The 14815-nt window shown below is 40.3% G+C and overlaps 1 pseudogene; it reads right to left on the bottom strand.

The window, feature by feature from the left end:
- Positions 1-10719: 10719 nt before the first annotated feature.
- Positions 10720-12168, bottom strand: LOC132228001 (5-azacytidine-induced protein 2-like; annotated as a pseudogene).
- Positions 12169-14815: the final 2647 nt, after the last annotated feature.

The following is a 14815-nucleotide window of genomic DNA, read 5'->3' as shown; positions in this document are numbered from 1 at the left end:
TTAGCCATTATGAATAAGGCAGCAAAATTAATTTGTTTTAATGTTATACTCAAGAGGCATATGTTTTTCTTTCTATGTGATTACAAAAAAATACTGAATGTCCCTGAGGAAAGAAGTCCTTTTTATAGACTTCAATTTTCAGACAACCCAATTTTCTCTGAGTTTGTTTTTTCTCCTTTGAGAGCACACTTAATTTGTTAATGCAGGAGTGCATTTGTCACCAATAAAATTCATCTTCCCTCTATAAACAGACTGCCTGAAATTAGTTCTGATAGAGGGAAAGCTAAGGGGAGTGTACTTGGTTGCATGTTATGAAAACATAATTCAATGGTTTAATTTGTAATAAGATTTATTATTTCCAACTATTGCATGAGCAACATAAAAAAAGATACTGAAAGATCATGCTTTTTTTTCACTTCTACCAAGCACTAGCTTTTATGATTACAGATCAAAAAAGCAAATTATTTTTAAATAGGGGCATCATTGCTGTTAAATGGGACCAAAGGCTGTTGGGACCTATTTCTTTCGACATTGTTATATATCAACAAATAGGGAAATAAAAGATGAATGGGTCATGGCAACTGCCCTCAAGTTATGCACAATCTAATAAGGACACCCACACGGACACAAATAACTGCTTTACAAGACAGCGCGGAAGAAGCATTATGAGTGCCTTTGATTAGAACATTTTTTGGATGCGAATAACTGAAACCCAGTTGAACCAGCTTAATGGTAAGGACACTTAGTGTAATGCCAAAGAGGAAGTACAGAGCTAGGGGTGGTCAGTGGGCTCAACCATGGCGTCATGGATGCACTGCCTCCCAGCCCTCCGAGCTGCCAGTCACAGTACTGGTTCGTCCGAAGGCTGGCAGTCTTGCCTGGAAATGGTTTCCAGCAAGATTCAGAGCAACATGCTTCCTTTTTCACTTCCAGCAGGAAAGACTAGGTTTTTCCTCCCAAATTGCTTTCCTTGTATTGCACTGGCCCATGTCTGAGCTCATGTTTGATAAGAGGGATGGGCTTACCCTGATTGACGTAGACTATTTATAGAGTAGAAAAGAGATTGAGGAGCCAAATACATTGTCCATCAAGTGTGGTAAAGGAATTAAACCTGACGCAGATCCCGTCATTCATAAAACTGGGTAGCTTCCTTGGGGTTTTGATGGTTATCCTGAGGTTCACAACTGATGGCAATGGAAGGCAACAGGCAATACTCAGTATGAGAAAAATGTTTTCAAAGCCTCTGAAAGATGATTCATTATGCCTCCATGACATTTCTAAAGCTGGGTAAAAGGAATACCTCAGTATTCTCCCTTTCCCCCAAAGTCAGATAATCATTCTAAAGTGGTTGCCAAGTATTTTTTAAGCTGATATTTCTAGCTCCTTCCAAAGTCTGTCACTAAACTCACCCACTCTACAGAGGAGGGGAGAAGGAGGAGCAGTTGCAGTGATATTACTTTTTATAGAGACATTAATCCTTCTGTTTTGTCAGTTTTTGGAGGGTAATAAGATGCTTTCAATCTAATAATGCTTCTTGTCTATGGGCACCCTGCCCTATTCTGAGTCCACATCTGATCCTTTGCACTTAATTGTGAGTGCTTTATTTCATTTCTTAAATATTTAATGTTTACCATATACCATGGGCTGGTATAAGCTCATTGCAGGTATTATAAGTTCTTTGCATGCAAAATCTGATTTAATTTTTATAACATCTCCTAAAATAGGAATTATTATTATTCTCACTTTACAGGTGAGAAAACTAAGCTGCAGGGAGGTTGAATAACTAATGCAAGATCACACAGTAATCAGTGACAGAGAAGGGATTTGAACCTAGCCCATCAGGGTCCAGTGTCTGTATACTGACCCACAATAACACAGAATTCCCCACAAACTAACAACTTTCTTTACCAAAAAAGAAGTAAAACCTTAATTATTGGTCCAGACAAACTTTAGGTACTGAAAAAAATCTCTATTTTTAACTATCTTCAAATTAGGAAATCCCTTGCTCACATTTAGTCTTTCATTTGTCTGTTCATTCAATGCATTCATTGATCACTCACTATGTGCTAGTCACTACGGTGGGTGCCTGCAACTTGAAGTCTAGTTGAATGATAGAGAAAAATCTAACAAAGTCTAGGAAGAGGATATGACAGGTGCCTCTGGAGCACAGGGTCAAACTTAGGGGTCAGAAAAGGCACATGGACAAATGACAGCCAAGGTACATTTTCAAGAATAAAGTTAGCCAGATGTCGTGGAGAAGATCAAGCCGAAAAATGGTAAATGTGGCCAGTGACTGATGGGAAAAACAGGACACAAGAGATCTAAGAAGGGCTCTGCTAGAGTGTGAAGTTCATCCTCAGAGTGGTGGGTGTTATCTAAAGCTAACAGAAAAACAGAGAATGACATTCAAATAAATAGAAAATGAGCCCTGGACAGGTGGCTTTGCTTGGAGCATCATCCCAAGCAACAAAGGGTTGTGGGTTCGATTCCTGGTCAGGGCACATGCCTAGATTGCGGGTTCAGTTCCTGGTTGGGGTGCATGTGGGAGGCAACTGATCAATGTTTCTTTCTCTCTCCTTTAAAAAAAATAAAATAAGTAGATAATGAGAAAGATAATTTTATTTCTGAGAAAAGTTGGAGAAGAAATCTGTTGAACACCTAATATACAAAAGGATCGTGCTTGATGCTTTGAATATGCTATGCCATTTAGTAAGAGCTTTCCAAGTTTTAATATCCGTCATCATATCACTCAGAGAAGTTATGTAACATGCCTATGGCCTCAGGGAACCTAGTATTGTAACTCGTATCTGATTCCAAATCCAATCCTTTTTGTCACTGTTCACTATGAAGACTTCAGAGCTCCTTTAAGCCAAGAAACAAAAAGAGAAAGTACTTCTTCCTATTGACCTTCATTCACCCTCTGAAATAATATCCTCTTTAAATAATATAAAAGAACTAAGTAGCACTCTGAAGAAAATCCTCTTCTCACAGAACTTTTAATTATAGGCACCAGAGTATAAAGATCTGAATATATGAGCCAAAGATATTAGGAAGAACCCCCTCCCCGACACACACACACACACACACACACACACACACACACACACACAAATCCCTAATATCTGTCCAGGATAGAAACATGAATACAACTAAAAATATTTTCTCTGCTTTCCCTGGAAAAGGAAGACTATACCCCCATCCCATGTCGCCAGAACGATCATAAAGGTCCCTGGAGCTGCCTTGGGTTGCTCAGTGCAACATTTTTTTTGTATTTGCAAAGTACACCACCCCTGAAGGGGGTGAGGTCCGTTTCTGCTTCTGACAGGGTGACACTGCAGACCTCAGCTTCTAGCTGCAGAGCAACCTTCAGGAGAAGAGTGTTCATTATTCGCTACAGCTAAGTCTTTGTTTGCTGTGTTCCCATGAATAACTTATAGCTGTGTGGCCTCTTGAACAGGGGCCCTGACACAGCTGACATGACAGCATCATTCACTGAATCTTGATCCCTCCCAGGAGAAATGGAATATTTGCTCGTTTCACATTGCACCAAGACAGGCTCTTCAACTATTTATAAGTTGAATATAAATTTCCACTACTTCACCTGACACAACTGGCAGTACCTAGCAACTGATAAAAGAGATCCAACTGGAGCGTTTAGGAAGCCGGCTTTGGCAAAAGCCAATAGCAGTCGGGAAGGGAACAAGGTCTGCATGGAGGGAAGTTCTCTGCCAGCCAGCTCGGCTCTCCTCCCTCTCATTCATCCTACTGTTCCTCCATGCCTAAGACCCGGGCGTACAGCTTGTCCAAAATGGCTTTTGCTCATAACTTTCATAGACATGAGTGTAGTAGGGTCCTGTGCCTCATCAATAATTATTAATATTGACACTGGTCAATATCACAGTGCCTTTCTTTTTCTGGAATAAGGGCTGTCATCTCAAATTAAGTCCTATTTGATTCAAAACAGATTCATTAAGGACTTTCAATGTTCAGGAAATTTAAAGATTAATAAAATTAAGTCCTTGCCCTTCAAAGGCTTAAAACCTAATACAGGAGCAGACAAACAGAAAATACTGACTGAGATTAACTGCTCTGCCCCAGAGAAACCAAGGAGCAGAGGAGTTCACTTCACCCAAGCTGGAGGATTACTTTATTGACAACAGATGCAGACCTGTGCTGAGAACATTCCTCCTCTTATTTAATCCCCATGAGGCTACTCCTATTATTAACCTAATTTTTCAGGTCAGGAAACCCAGCTCGGAAGGGTTAAGTGATTTGCTCAATCTGACAAAGCAAATAGCCAATATAATATTCATACAGCCAAGTCTAACCATAAAGACTTATAAAATTGTATTGCCTCTCAACAGCAATTTGAAAAGTTTATTATTTATGACTATATTTGTTTATTTTTAAGAAATATTTTCTAAATGTCTACTTATATTCAAGGCAGTTCAAGACTGACTAAACAGTACAAGAGTGTGGTTCTGGACTTCTGGTACTCGCCTTTGAAGGTCATCACAGGCAAAGAGTTTTGAATGAGATCATTCAGTCAGTCAGTTATTCTAAAAATATTTGTAGTCCTAGCCAGTTTGGCTCCGTGGATAGAGCGTCAGCCTGTGGACTGAAGGGTCCTGGGTTTGACTCTGGTCAAGGGCACGTACCTTGGTTGCAGCTCCTCCCCAGACCAGACCCTGGTGTGGGCTCATGCAGGAGGCAGCCAATCGATGTGTTTTGCTCACACTGATGTTTTTCTCTGTCTTTTCCTATCTCTTCCACTCTTCCTAAAAATCAATGGAAAAATATCCACAGGTGAGGATTAATAACAAGGACAATATATACAAAGATAATATTATGTACCAGGCACCATGTTTGGTTCTGAGAATAGGGAACGATAAAAAAAAAAAAAAAGTCTCTGTCCTCTGGAATTTCTATTCTGGCAAATATGCAAATAAACACACATGTTATATTGAAGGTGATAAGGGCTATGAAGAAAAATCAAGTTGAGCAAGGGGTCCAAGAGCAAGGGTCGGGCAATGAGAGGAGATCTTGGCATTGTGAATCAGCAAAGCTTCTCTGAGATGAGGAGGAGACATCTGAACAAGGAGAAGAAACAAGCTATACGGTCATCTGTGTGACGAGGACGTGTGGCTTAGGCAGAAGCTACAGTAAGTGTGAAGACTCCAAGGCAGGAACATATTGGAATGTACCAAAAATGGCAATAGGCCAGATTGCAGTGGGAGAGACTGAGGGCAACAGGAGATGGGAAGAAAGTCAAAGGACAGATCATCCAGGACCTTATTATCTTCAGTGTACAAGCTTCCCATTTTTTGGCAAGGCAAAGGAAAAATTCTGAAACACTTTGAATAAAAGAGTGACATGCTCTGATTAACTTTGTAACCTCACTCTGGTCACCATGTGGAGAACTGATTATGGGGACACATGAGTAGAAACAGGAAGACCAGTCAGAAAACTGTTCCACAAGCCTATATTTGAGATGCTGGTAGGTTAAATTAAAGAGAAAATAGCAAAGGTTGTCAGATTAGTGGTATGTTTTTCATGGTAGTGCTGACAGACTAGATTCCATGTGGGCTGTTAGAAAAGAGAAAAAGTGAATGCACTTAAATTCCTGGAATAGTGCATGGAACAGAGTCTGTGCTCAGTATATGGGAATCCCATCCCCTTCTCTCAGAACCCAACACATTTATTTGGGGGAAATAAGTCACATACATAATTACACACAGAGTCTATAAGAGTGGCTCTAACATAAGTCTAACCACACGCCCCAACCCAACCATGATCAGGTAGATGATATTCTACCTCCATTGCTTTAAGCAAACTATAAGCAGCCTCTATTTGTGTTCAAAGTCAAAGGATACCTAAGAGAAATCTGACTTTGTCAAGTATGAGAAAACTCTTATTCTTGGTGAAAATGTCTGTTACTATTACAGGTAGAGCATACTTCTGTTCCTTTGTAAGAAAATTTTTCCATGGAACTCCCCTAAACTAGATCATGTTTCCCTGGTATGGTCGTTCAACACTCCTGGATCTTTCTATCACAGCTCTTGTCAGTTTGAATTTTGTATGTATTCAATTAGTATTTTCCATCACCATCCCACTGCCATCTTATCCTTTTTAACTTGGAGATATTTATCTAGAAGAAATGTAGCAGGAATTCAAAAATAATGTTGAAAAAAATGAATTAGCACTCCCATGTTGATTCCATTAGTATACACAACAGGCAAGTTGTAGAAACAACAAATTAAATATCCATTGACAGATGAATGGATAAAGAAAATGTGGCATATACATGCAATGAATACTACACAGCAGTGATGGCAAACCTTTTGAGCTCGGCGTGTCAGCATTTTGAAAAACCCTAACTTAACTCTGGTGCCATGTCACATATAGAAATTTTTTGATATTTGCAACCATAGTAAAACAAGGACTTATATTTTTGATATTTATTTTATATATTTAAATGCCATTTAACAAAGAAAAATCAACCAAAAAATGAGTTCGCGTGTCACCTCTGACATGCGTGTCATAGGTTCGCCATCACTGCTACACAGCCTTAACAAAGAAAATGAAACGTGAGGACATTATGCTAAATGAAATAAGCAGGTCAAAAGACAAATACTAAGTGATTCCACCAACATCAGGTACCTAAAATAGTCAAACTCATAGAATTAAAGAGTGGAATGGAGGTTGCCATGGGCTGGGGGAGGAGGAAATGGGGAGTTATTGATTAACGAGCATAAATTTTCAGTCAAGCAAGGTGAGTAAGCCCTAGAGATCTTCTGTACAACATTATACCTATGTTTAATAATAATGTATTTTACACCTGAAAATTTGTTAAAAGGTTAGGTCTCATGCTAAGTATTCATACCATACACAATACAAAAAATTAAAAGAACACTAAAAAAAGTATTTTAAAATACATTTTATTTGTGAAGCAGAGAGCAAATGACCTATGAAGAAAAATGGAATAATATTTAATAACTGATGGGTAATTAGTTTTATTTTTAAAATTCTATTTATAAGCAGGAATTATCCTACTAGTAATACCCAGGATTTGTTTTAGCAGAACCAGAATTGCTATGAAGAAATTGTTTCTTACAAGCTATATGGGTCTTTAGGCCATGGTAAAAGTTTATGGATTTTTTATAAAGGGTTATAAGATGCATTTTAGATTGACGGGTTATTGATTAGAAAAACTGGTCTATCTAGCAGGATACAAATGGAATGGATCTCAGTTGGATTACAGCAGTAACCTCCTAACTTCTTTCCTTGCTTCAGCCTTGCCCTCTTACAGACTTTTCAACACAGGGGCTGAACTGATTCTTTTAAAACATGAGTCACTCTTCTGCATCTCCTGCATCTCTCTCAGAATAAATGAAGAGTCTTATAATGGTCTACAACGCCTTTACTAGTTAGGGACCTGGAAGGAAAATGGTGGCAAAATTAAACTGGCAATTGAGGGGAGTTTAGTAAAGGGACTTTTTGCAAAATGAGGTTGGGGGTTAAAAAAAACAGGTGATGCACTACCCTGAGGCCACAATAGTAGAGAGCTATTCATCCCTAGTCCTACTGGGGCAAGAGGAGAAAGTAGTTACCAGTTACCTGAGCCCAGGGAGGACTTTTGTTTTCAGGGATGCCTGACAGGAGCAGTGGCATTTGGTAAAAGGATAAAGCCAATAAGCAGCAACCCAGCAGGGAGGGGAATAAATGTCCTGACCTCACTGCTCTCTTGCCTTTGGATCTCTCCTCTGTAACTCCCATTGGCTAAACCTCCCTGGAAGCTGGTGAGCAAAGAAGCGTGTTGATGTAGTCCATACATATCAGCCTTTTTGTGGCTCCAAACAGGGTGGAGAGGAGATAAGGACAGATCTGGAGAGGCAAATGGAAAATTGTGATCTGCCCCTGGCTGCTTCTTTGTTTCTTCTGCTGCAGTCACACTAGCCTCCTTGATATATTTTAACACTCCAGGCACTGTGAAACTTTAGACTTTTTGTATTTGCTGTTCCCTTTGGAACACTTTTTCTCTAAATATCTACATAGTCCACATCCTCACTTACTTTAAGATCAAATGTCCCTTCTATGTAACCTACCTGAACAGCCTATTTAAAATCACAAACCACCTCCCCCAACATGCTAATTCCTTTAACTCTCTTCTACTTTATCTTTTTTCTCTCTTCCCCATTTTATTTATCACATACTAAATTACATGTAATATAGAATTATGTACCACATTATTTAATTTTTTATTGTCTATTGTTAATTGTCAGTCTCCTCTATTTCCTTGCTAGAACTTAAGCTACAAGAAAAATAATCTTTGTTGTGTTTTTTTAGTAATATATTTCAATGCCTAGAAATAGTGCAAAATGCATAAACAAATAGAGGGACATAACCATCTCAAGTGCAATATTCAAATGTTCTCACACACCAAAAAAAAACTCATGTTCAATTTTTTTATAAAGACAAGTAGAATTAAATAGATACATTAGAACCAAACGGTCCAACTCCCATTCCCACCCTCAAGAGATAGATTTAAGATGTGATTAAGTCTGACCAAATGCTGAATGAATTTCTGTTTCTCCACAGGTAGAGAAATAAAACTGTCCCTGAGTGCAAGCTAGTTCTTTTACATTTCATTACACTAATTCAGTAAATGACTTGAGCCAAAGACTATGTTCTCTTGAGTCTAATCTCTTTCAGCAAAGATATATGGAACATAATGAAACTGGTTATACCCTTTGAAACCACTAGAGAAGAATACAGTGCAGTTGAGGTGGTGCTTAGCTGTGCTGAAGGAGAAATAAAATCACACACAGTATAGAATTATGTATCTTGGTAACCTCTCAAAGAAAGCCATAGACTTGTAGAAATGGAAGAACTTAAAGAACATAGAGAGAAGTACAACACTCTTGCTTTGCAGAAAAGGAGACTATGGTTCTGAATCCAGTGGCTTGGTCATAATCATATCACACAACAGGCAAGTAGCCCAAATGAAATGTAGAGTCCAGGGTCCCACCTCTATGGGAAATAGCTGATTAAGAAACATTAAAAATTGAGAGACCAAAGGACCTTGAAGTGATTCTATTTTTGCACATCTTTAACCTATACTTGACCAGCATGGAAATATTTAGAACCAAATTAAAAATCTTATCCCCTCAAGTATATGAAGCAAGGTATATTGCACCAAACATATATGGTAAAACAATGATTATTTCAAAATTCCTTTATAAGGACATTTGTGTATCTAATAAACTGATGAGAGTAATAAAACTGAGTATAGCAGACCTATTGTGAGGAAAAGTAATTTCTAGTTAGTCTTTTCATAATTTTAAGCTGGGACAGAAGTAGGTAATGATCTCATCTTCCCCATCACTTCTTCCCCCACAGAACAGGGACCTTCAAGTGATGCAGATTTACAAATCCTCTGGGAGTTCCTAAAATGTAGCCATAAAAGCTTTGCCAGTAGTATTGATGTGCATCATGGTAGCATTTTTACCTGTTAGTTAAGCCTCTAATAAGAAATTATAAGTAGATGACATTTGCAAGCAGTGAGTTGGTCTTCTTTAAATATCCAATTTATTTGCCAGCCAAATAAAAAAAGCTTCCCTTTAGAGACAATATCACAATATTTCCTTTAAAGCCATCTTAAATGACAAAGAGATGATTTAACTAGGGCATCATTGACCTCATAATAGGAAGGAACTTCCTTTAAACTCCCCATTAAAGGAATATTTTAAAAGTAGGTTGGGTATATCCTTAAAACAAGAAAGTCTCTTCAGATGTCTAGTTTTTACACCTTTAAATCTATTATGCCACTCATCCCACTTTATCCAGTTCACAAGCGTCATGGACTCTGAGAGGTGATGTGGTTAGATAAAGGGCAGCTTCTGTAGATCTTTGCCTTCATACATTTTCACCTCCGGCAACTCTTTTAAAAGTTTACTCCTTGGATAAAAATCTATAGAATCAACCCAGAAAATATAAGATGCCCTGAAATTAGGCATTTTCTTCTTTCTTTTTTCCTTCGAGACAATGATTTTATGTGTGTGAACACCAAGAACTATGACTCTTCACCAAAGTCAGACAACTTAATCTTAGTAAGTTGCTAGGTAGGCAAGGAAGTCAGTCATGAGAAGAATAGATATCCTTGACATATATGTGTAGAATCCAAGCAAGTCAAAATTTCACTTGATTTGGTGTCAATAGAAAGAGCATGCATTATCAAGTATTGATCCATAGAAATCCCTAGGTAGTAGAACTGTTTTTCTGCTTTTAGAGAATTATCTTGGTAGACTCCTTCCAATACAAGGGAAAATATACATAGATCTCTATATTTAATTGTGTTTTGACTAACTAGGAAATATGTGTTTATTTGGAGATATTTTTCAGATTTACTTTCAGATTTGTGTTATGATGCCTAGAGCATTAAAGTATGGGTCATGGGAGCCTTGAATTTGGAATGTTTTATACTTTTATGGAAAACTTGGACCATTCTTTCAAAAAGGATTTTATTAGATGAATACAATATTTGTATAAACATTTATGGAAATAAGCACTATAGAAAGTAATGAGCAGCATAACTGAGCCAAAGTAAAGAGAAATGTCATTAATCAATGGGAAAATTAAATGCAACTTACTCGCTAACTATGACAATTAAAGCATAAGTTTTTTTTATTTTGTTTTGTTTCTTTGTCTTTTTGAAACACCTCAAGTTTATTAATTTATTAGTAGTATATATCAGATTCTTAGCCAGAATGTGAAGCTGGAGGGTTGCTCTCATACTGGAAAATCAACTACATAATACGTTACAGTATGTGCAAATGTGTACATTGAAGAACTCTGCAAAAGTTTAATCAAAACCTGCTTTCAGTTTATTAAATAATTTCTCAAGAATGCTGGCAGGAGGTACAGCAACCTCATGACCAAGTCACAGATCTCTTCAGAATTAATTCTTATAAAGGCAGTTTTGATTACATTGATCCAAGTTATGCGGGGGTGGCAGGATGGGTAAAGGCAAAGTTTTATTTTTAGTTTCCCCAAATGCTTTTTCACTTGATTTAGGAGGGCTTGGGAGTACCCAAGAATTGTCTTCCAGGGAATTTCTGCCATACGAGTAGCGTTCCTGAAAGTCTGAACAGTCATGAGGAATGGGTCTCTCGTTATCTGTCCATGATTGGAGAATTGCTTTCCCTGAGAAAACCTTTACATCTCCTGGTAAAGGGGGAGATGTGGCATGACGAAGAGTTTTGCCATTTGGTCTTTTGCATGTTGCAGTGAAATTCGTCAAGTGCAGTTTTGTGCTTTCTTTCCCAAGGTCTTCCATGAATCCTACAGGAGCACAGGCTTTCTTGATCGCAGCGGGGTTTTCAGTTTTCTTAGCAGTTCAACCTGTACTTGAGTCACCAGATGTAAATTAGACATTTCTCTCTTCAGCTACCAGTATGCATTTTGCACATCATCACTTGAAATGCTTAGTCTTTGGAGATCTCTGCTCTGCAGATTGTCTTCCTGAGATGGATCTGTTTGTTTGGCTTTTTGTAGCTCCATTCTGAGATTATTACATTCTTTCTTCATCAGTTCTAGTTCTTGTTCCAAGCCATGGATCTTCAGGTCACAACTCAACTTTTCCACTTCCCAGTTTGATGAAGGTGGATTTAAATTCCTTAGCACTTGCTGAGTTTCCACCTCTGTTCTTAGCTGGAGGAGTTCTACTTCTTTAGACTGCAGCTGTTCATTCAATACTTTCAAAGATTCAGAGTTGTCTTTATTCATTTTATTCAATTTGCTCTTTAAATTATCTCTATCAATGCAAACCTCTCAATATGCATGATAGGCCTTATTTACTTGTTCTCGTCCCACAGAACTTGTTTCTTCATCTAATAAAGCGCCTATAAGCTTATCTTCCAAAAATTTTATTCTTTTCTTTAGGAAAGAGTTCTCTTTTTCTGAATCCTTGAGTCATTTTTTGATGTCTTCATATGCAGTGACAAGGGCAAAATGTGAAGCAACAGACTCATTTGAATATATTGAGACCGGAGTCACTGTATCTCTCCTATGGGCTTTTTCATGATTTAGAATGCAGATATCATCTACCAATGTATCCATGACAGCCCTAAGTCAGGCTACGTAGCGCCGTGGAGTTTTGATTCCCCAGAGTTCGGACGGGTCGCCAGGAATCACCACGGGCTTCTGGTTTCCTCGAAGACACCGCCACTCCAGGTACCCCGCGGAGGGGTTCCCATTGCTTTGGCCTAGACTGCACCAGGACCGACCAGTGGGCTGGGGCCCCGAGGATGGGGAAGGAGTGGCAAGCCCGGGCAGGAGGGGCCCAGGCGCTGCCTGGAGCAGGCCTGTTACCCAGCAAATGCGCGCACAAGGCCTAGGACCACTGGTGCCGGCCCCCTCAGTGCCCATTCAGGCCGCCCTGCAGCAGGGAAATGCGGCCAAGAGGCGCTGGTGGTGAGCAGCACCCGGCTGGAAGGGGGCTGCCTCGGTCCTGGCACTCGGTGCTGGGGCCATGCCAGCCTAAAGCATAAGTTCTATCTGGACAGAGACAATGTTGGCATTGTTCATTATTGTATACTAGAGGCTCGATGCACAAAATTCATGCAAGAGTAGGCCTTCCTTCCTCCGGCTGCCAGCACTGGCTTCCCTCCAGCACCCAGTACCCAGGCTTCCCTCACAGAGGGAGGCCCTGCCCACCCACCACAGCCACCAGTTGGTGGCCTGGGCCTCCCTCTGCAGGGCGATCATGGGGCCCCCCAATTGACCACCCTACTGGCTGGTGGCCTGGGCCTCCCTCTGCAGAGCAATCATGGGGAGATGACTGGGCCCCTGACCAATCACATCACACCTGCCTTGGCTGGCCTGGAGCCAGTAGGTGTCATAACGTGGTCCCAGATAGTTGTCTAGATGGTCATTCTGCTATTCAGCTGTTCAGTCAATTTGCATACTACTGTTTTATTTTAGAGGATCTAATGCCTAGTGTAATATTTGGCCTATTGTAGAGGCTTAGTAAATGTTTATAAGATAAATAAATAGCACAATAGATAAATGTATGGTCTATCAATTTGAAATAAAATTTTCCCTGGAAATGGAAGACCAACTCATCAGTAGGCACTTCTAACTAGTGAAAACTCTTCAAGAACAACTATTTTCTTTGCTTTTAATATGCTCTCATCAAGTCCCCACATAAATAATAATGTCTTCTGCATTGTCATATGCACAGGGATAGTAATTTATAACTAATCACAAATTAATAAATTGGTTTTGTGACACAGATTTATCTCATGTCCCATGAGATGTGGGTTGTATTGACACATTTTCTTAAGATTTATTCTGAAAGATCTGACCATATAGGTTTTTTCACTCAAAGAAAGTTTACAATTTCAGGCAGCACCATATAAGGCCTGTGACAAATAGCCAGCCTACTGTACAAGACCATGTTAAAACAAACAAACAACAGTAAAAACCTTTGTACCTGTGGGCACTACTTTCATCACCAAAAGAATATCTATCATGATTTCAATGCTCTGATATGTTTGGGAAAATTTGGTCACCTCTTATTTTCCTGAATTTCTACCATACAAGGACTCAATGATTGTATATATTTGGTCATTATTAAGACCTACTAAATCATGGATTTTATGTTATCACTACAACCTTCCTTTGCAGTTGGCATTGTCCGAGGGAAGAAAATAAAAAAGAATACTATTTCATCAAAACTCCCTGTAGAAATCTACCCTGATTGCATGTGTGTGTGCATGCAAGCACTTGTTCTTTCATTCAACCAAAATATTTGAAAAATGTGCCTATAGGCACTCAGTTAGCTTCTGTTGTGTTATTAAGCATACTAGAGGCCCGGTGCACAAACATTTGTGCACTCCAGAGGGTCCCTTAGTCCAGCCTGTGCCCTCTCGCAGTCTGGGACCCCTCGGGGGATGTCCACCTGCTGGCTTAGGCCCACTCCCTGGGGGGATTGGGCCGAAGCTGACAGTCAGACATCCCTCTGGCAGCCCAGGAGCACTCGGGGGATGTCCACTTGCCAGCAGGGAGCAGGCCTAAGCTGCAGGCGGACATCCTTAGCGCTGCTGAGGAGGCGGGAGAGGCTCCCACCACCACCACTGTACTGGCAGCCATCAGCCTGGCTTGTGGCTGAGCAGAGCTCCCCTGTGGGAGTGCACTGACCACCAGGGGGAAGCTCCTGCATTGAGCGTCTGCCCCCTGGTGGTCAGTGTGTGTCATAGTGACCAGTCATTCCCAGTCATTCTGCTGTTAGGGTCAGTTTGCATATTACCCTTTTATTATATAGGATAGAGGCCTGGTGTATGGGTGGGGGCCGGCTGGTTTGCCCTGAAGGGTGTCCCGGATCAGGGTGTGGGTCCCGCTGGGGTGCCTGGCCAGCCTGGGTGAGGAGCTGAGGGCCATTTTCAGGCTGGCCACACCCCCTTCAGGGAGGAGGGTCTTTCTGGGGTGCCTGGCCAGCCTGGGTGAGTGGCTGATGGCTGTTTGCAGGCTGGCTACAGCCCCCAGCCACCCAAGCTCCCAGTGGAGGCTGGCTGGAAGCAGGTATCTGGAATTTATTTATCTTCTATAATTGAAACTTTGTTGCCTTGAGTGGAGACCACAGCCTGCCAGGGCAGGCGGGAATCTTGGCTTCCTCTGTCACCAGGGCAACCAAGCCTCCTGCTTGCTCCAGCTCCGTGGCTGCCGGCCACCATTTTGTTTAGGTTAATTTGCATATAGTCCCTCTGATTGGCTGGTGGGTGTGACTTGTGAATGTAGTGGAGGTACGGTCAATTTT

The sequence above is a fragment of the Myotis daubentonii genome, chromosome 2, assembly GCF_963259705.1.
Source record: "Myotis daubentonii chromosome 2, mMyoDau2.1, whole genome shotgun sequence".
Taxonomy (NCBI): Eukaryota; Metazoa; Chordata; class Mammalia; order Chiroptera; family Vespertilionidae; genus Myotis; species Myotis daubentonii.
This window is presented reverse-complemented; position numbering and strand designations above follow the sequence as displayed.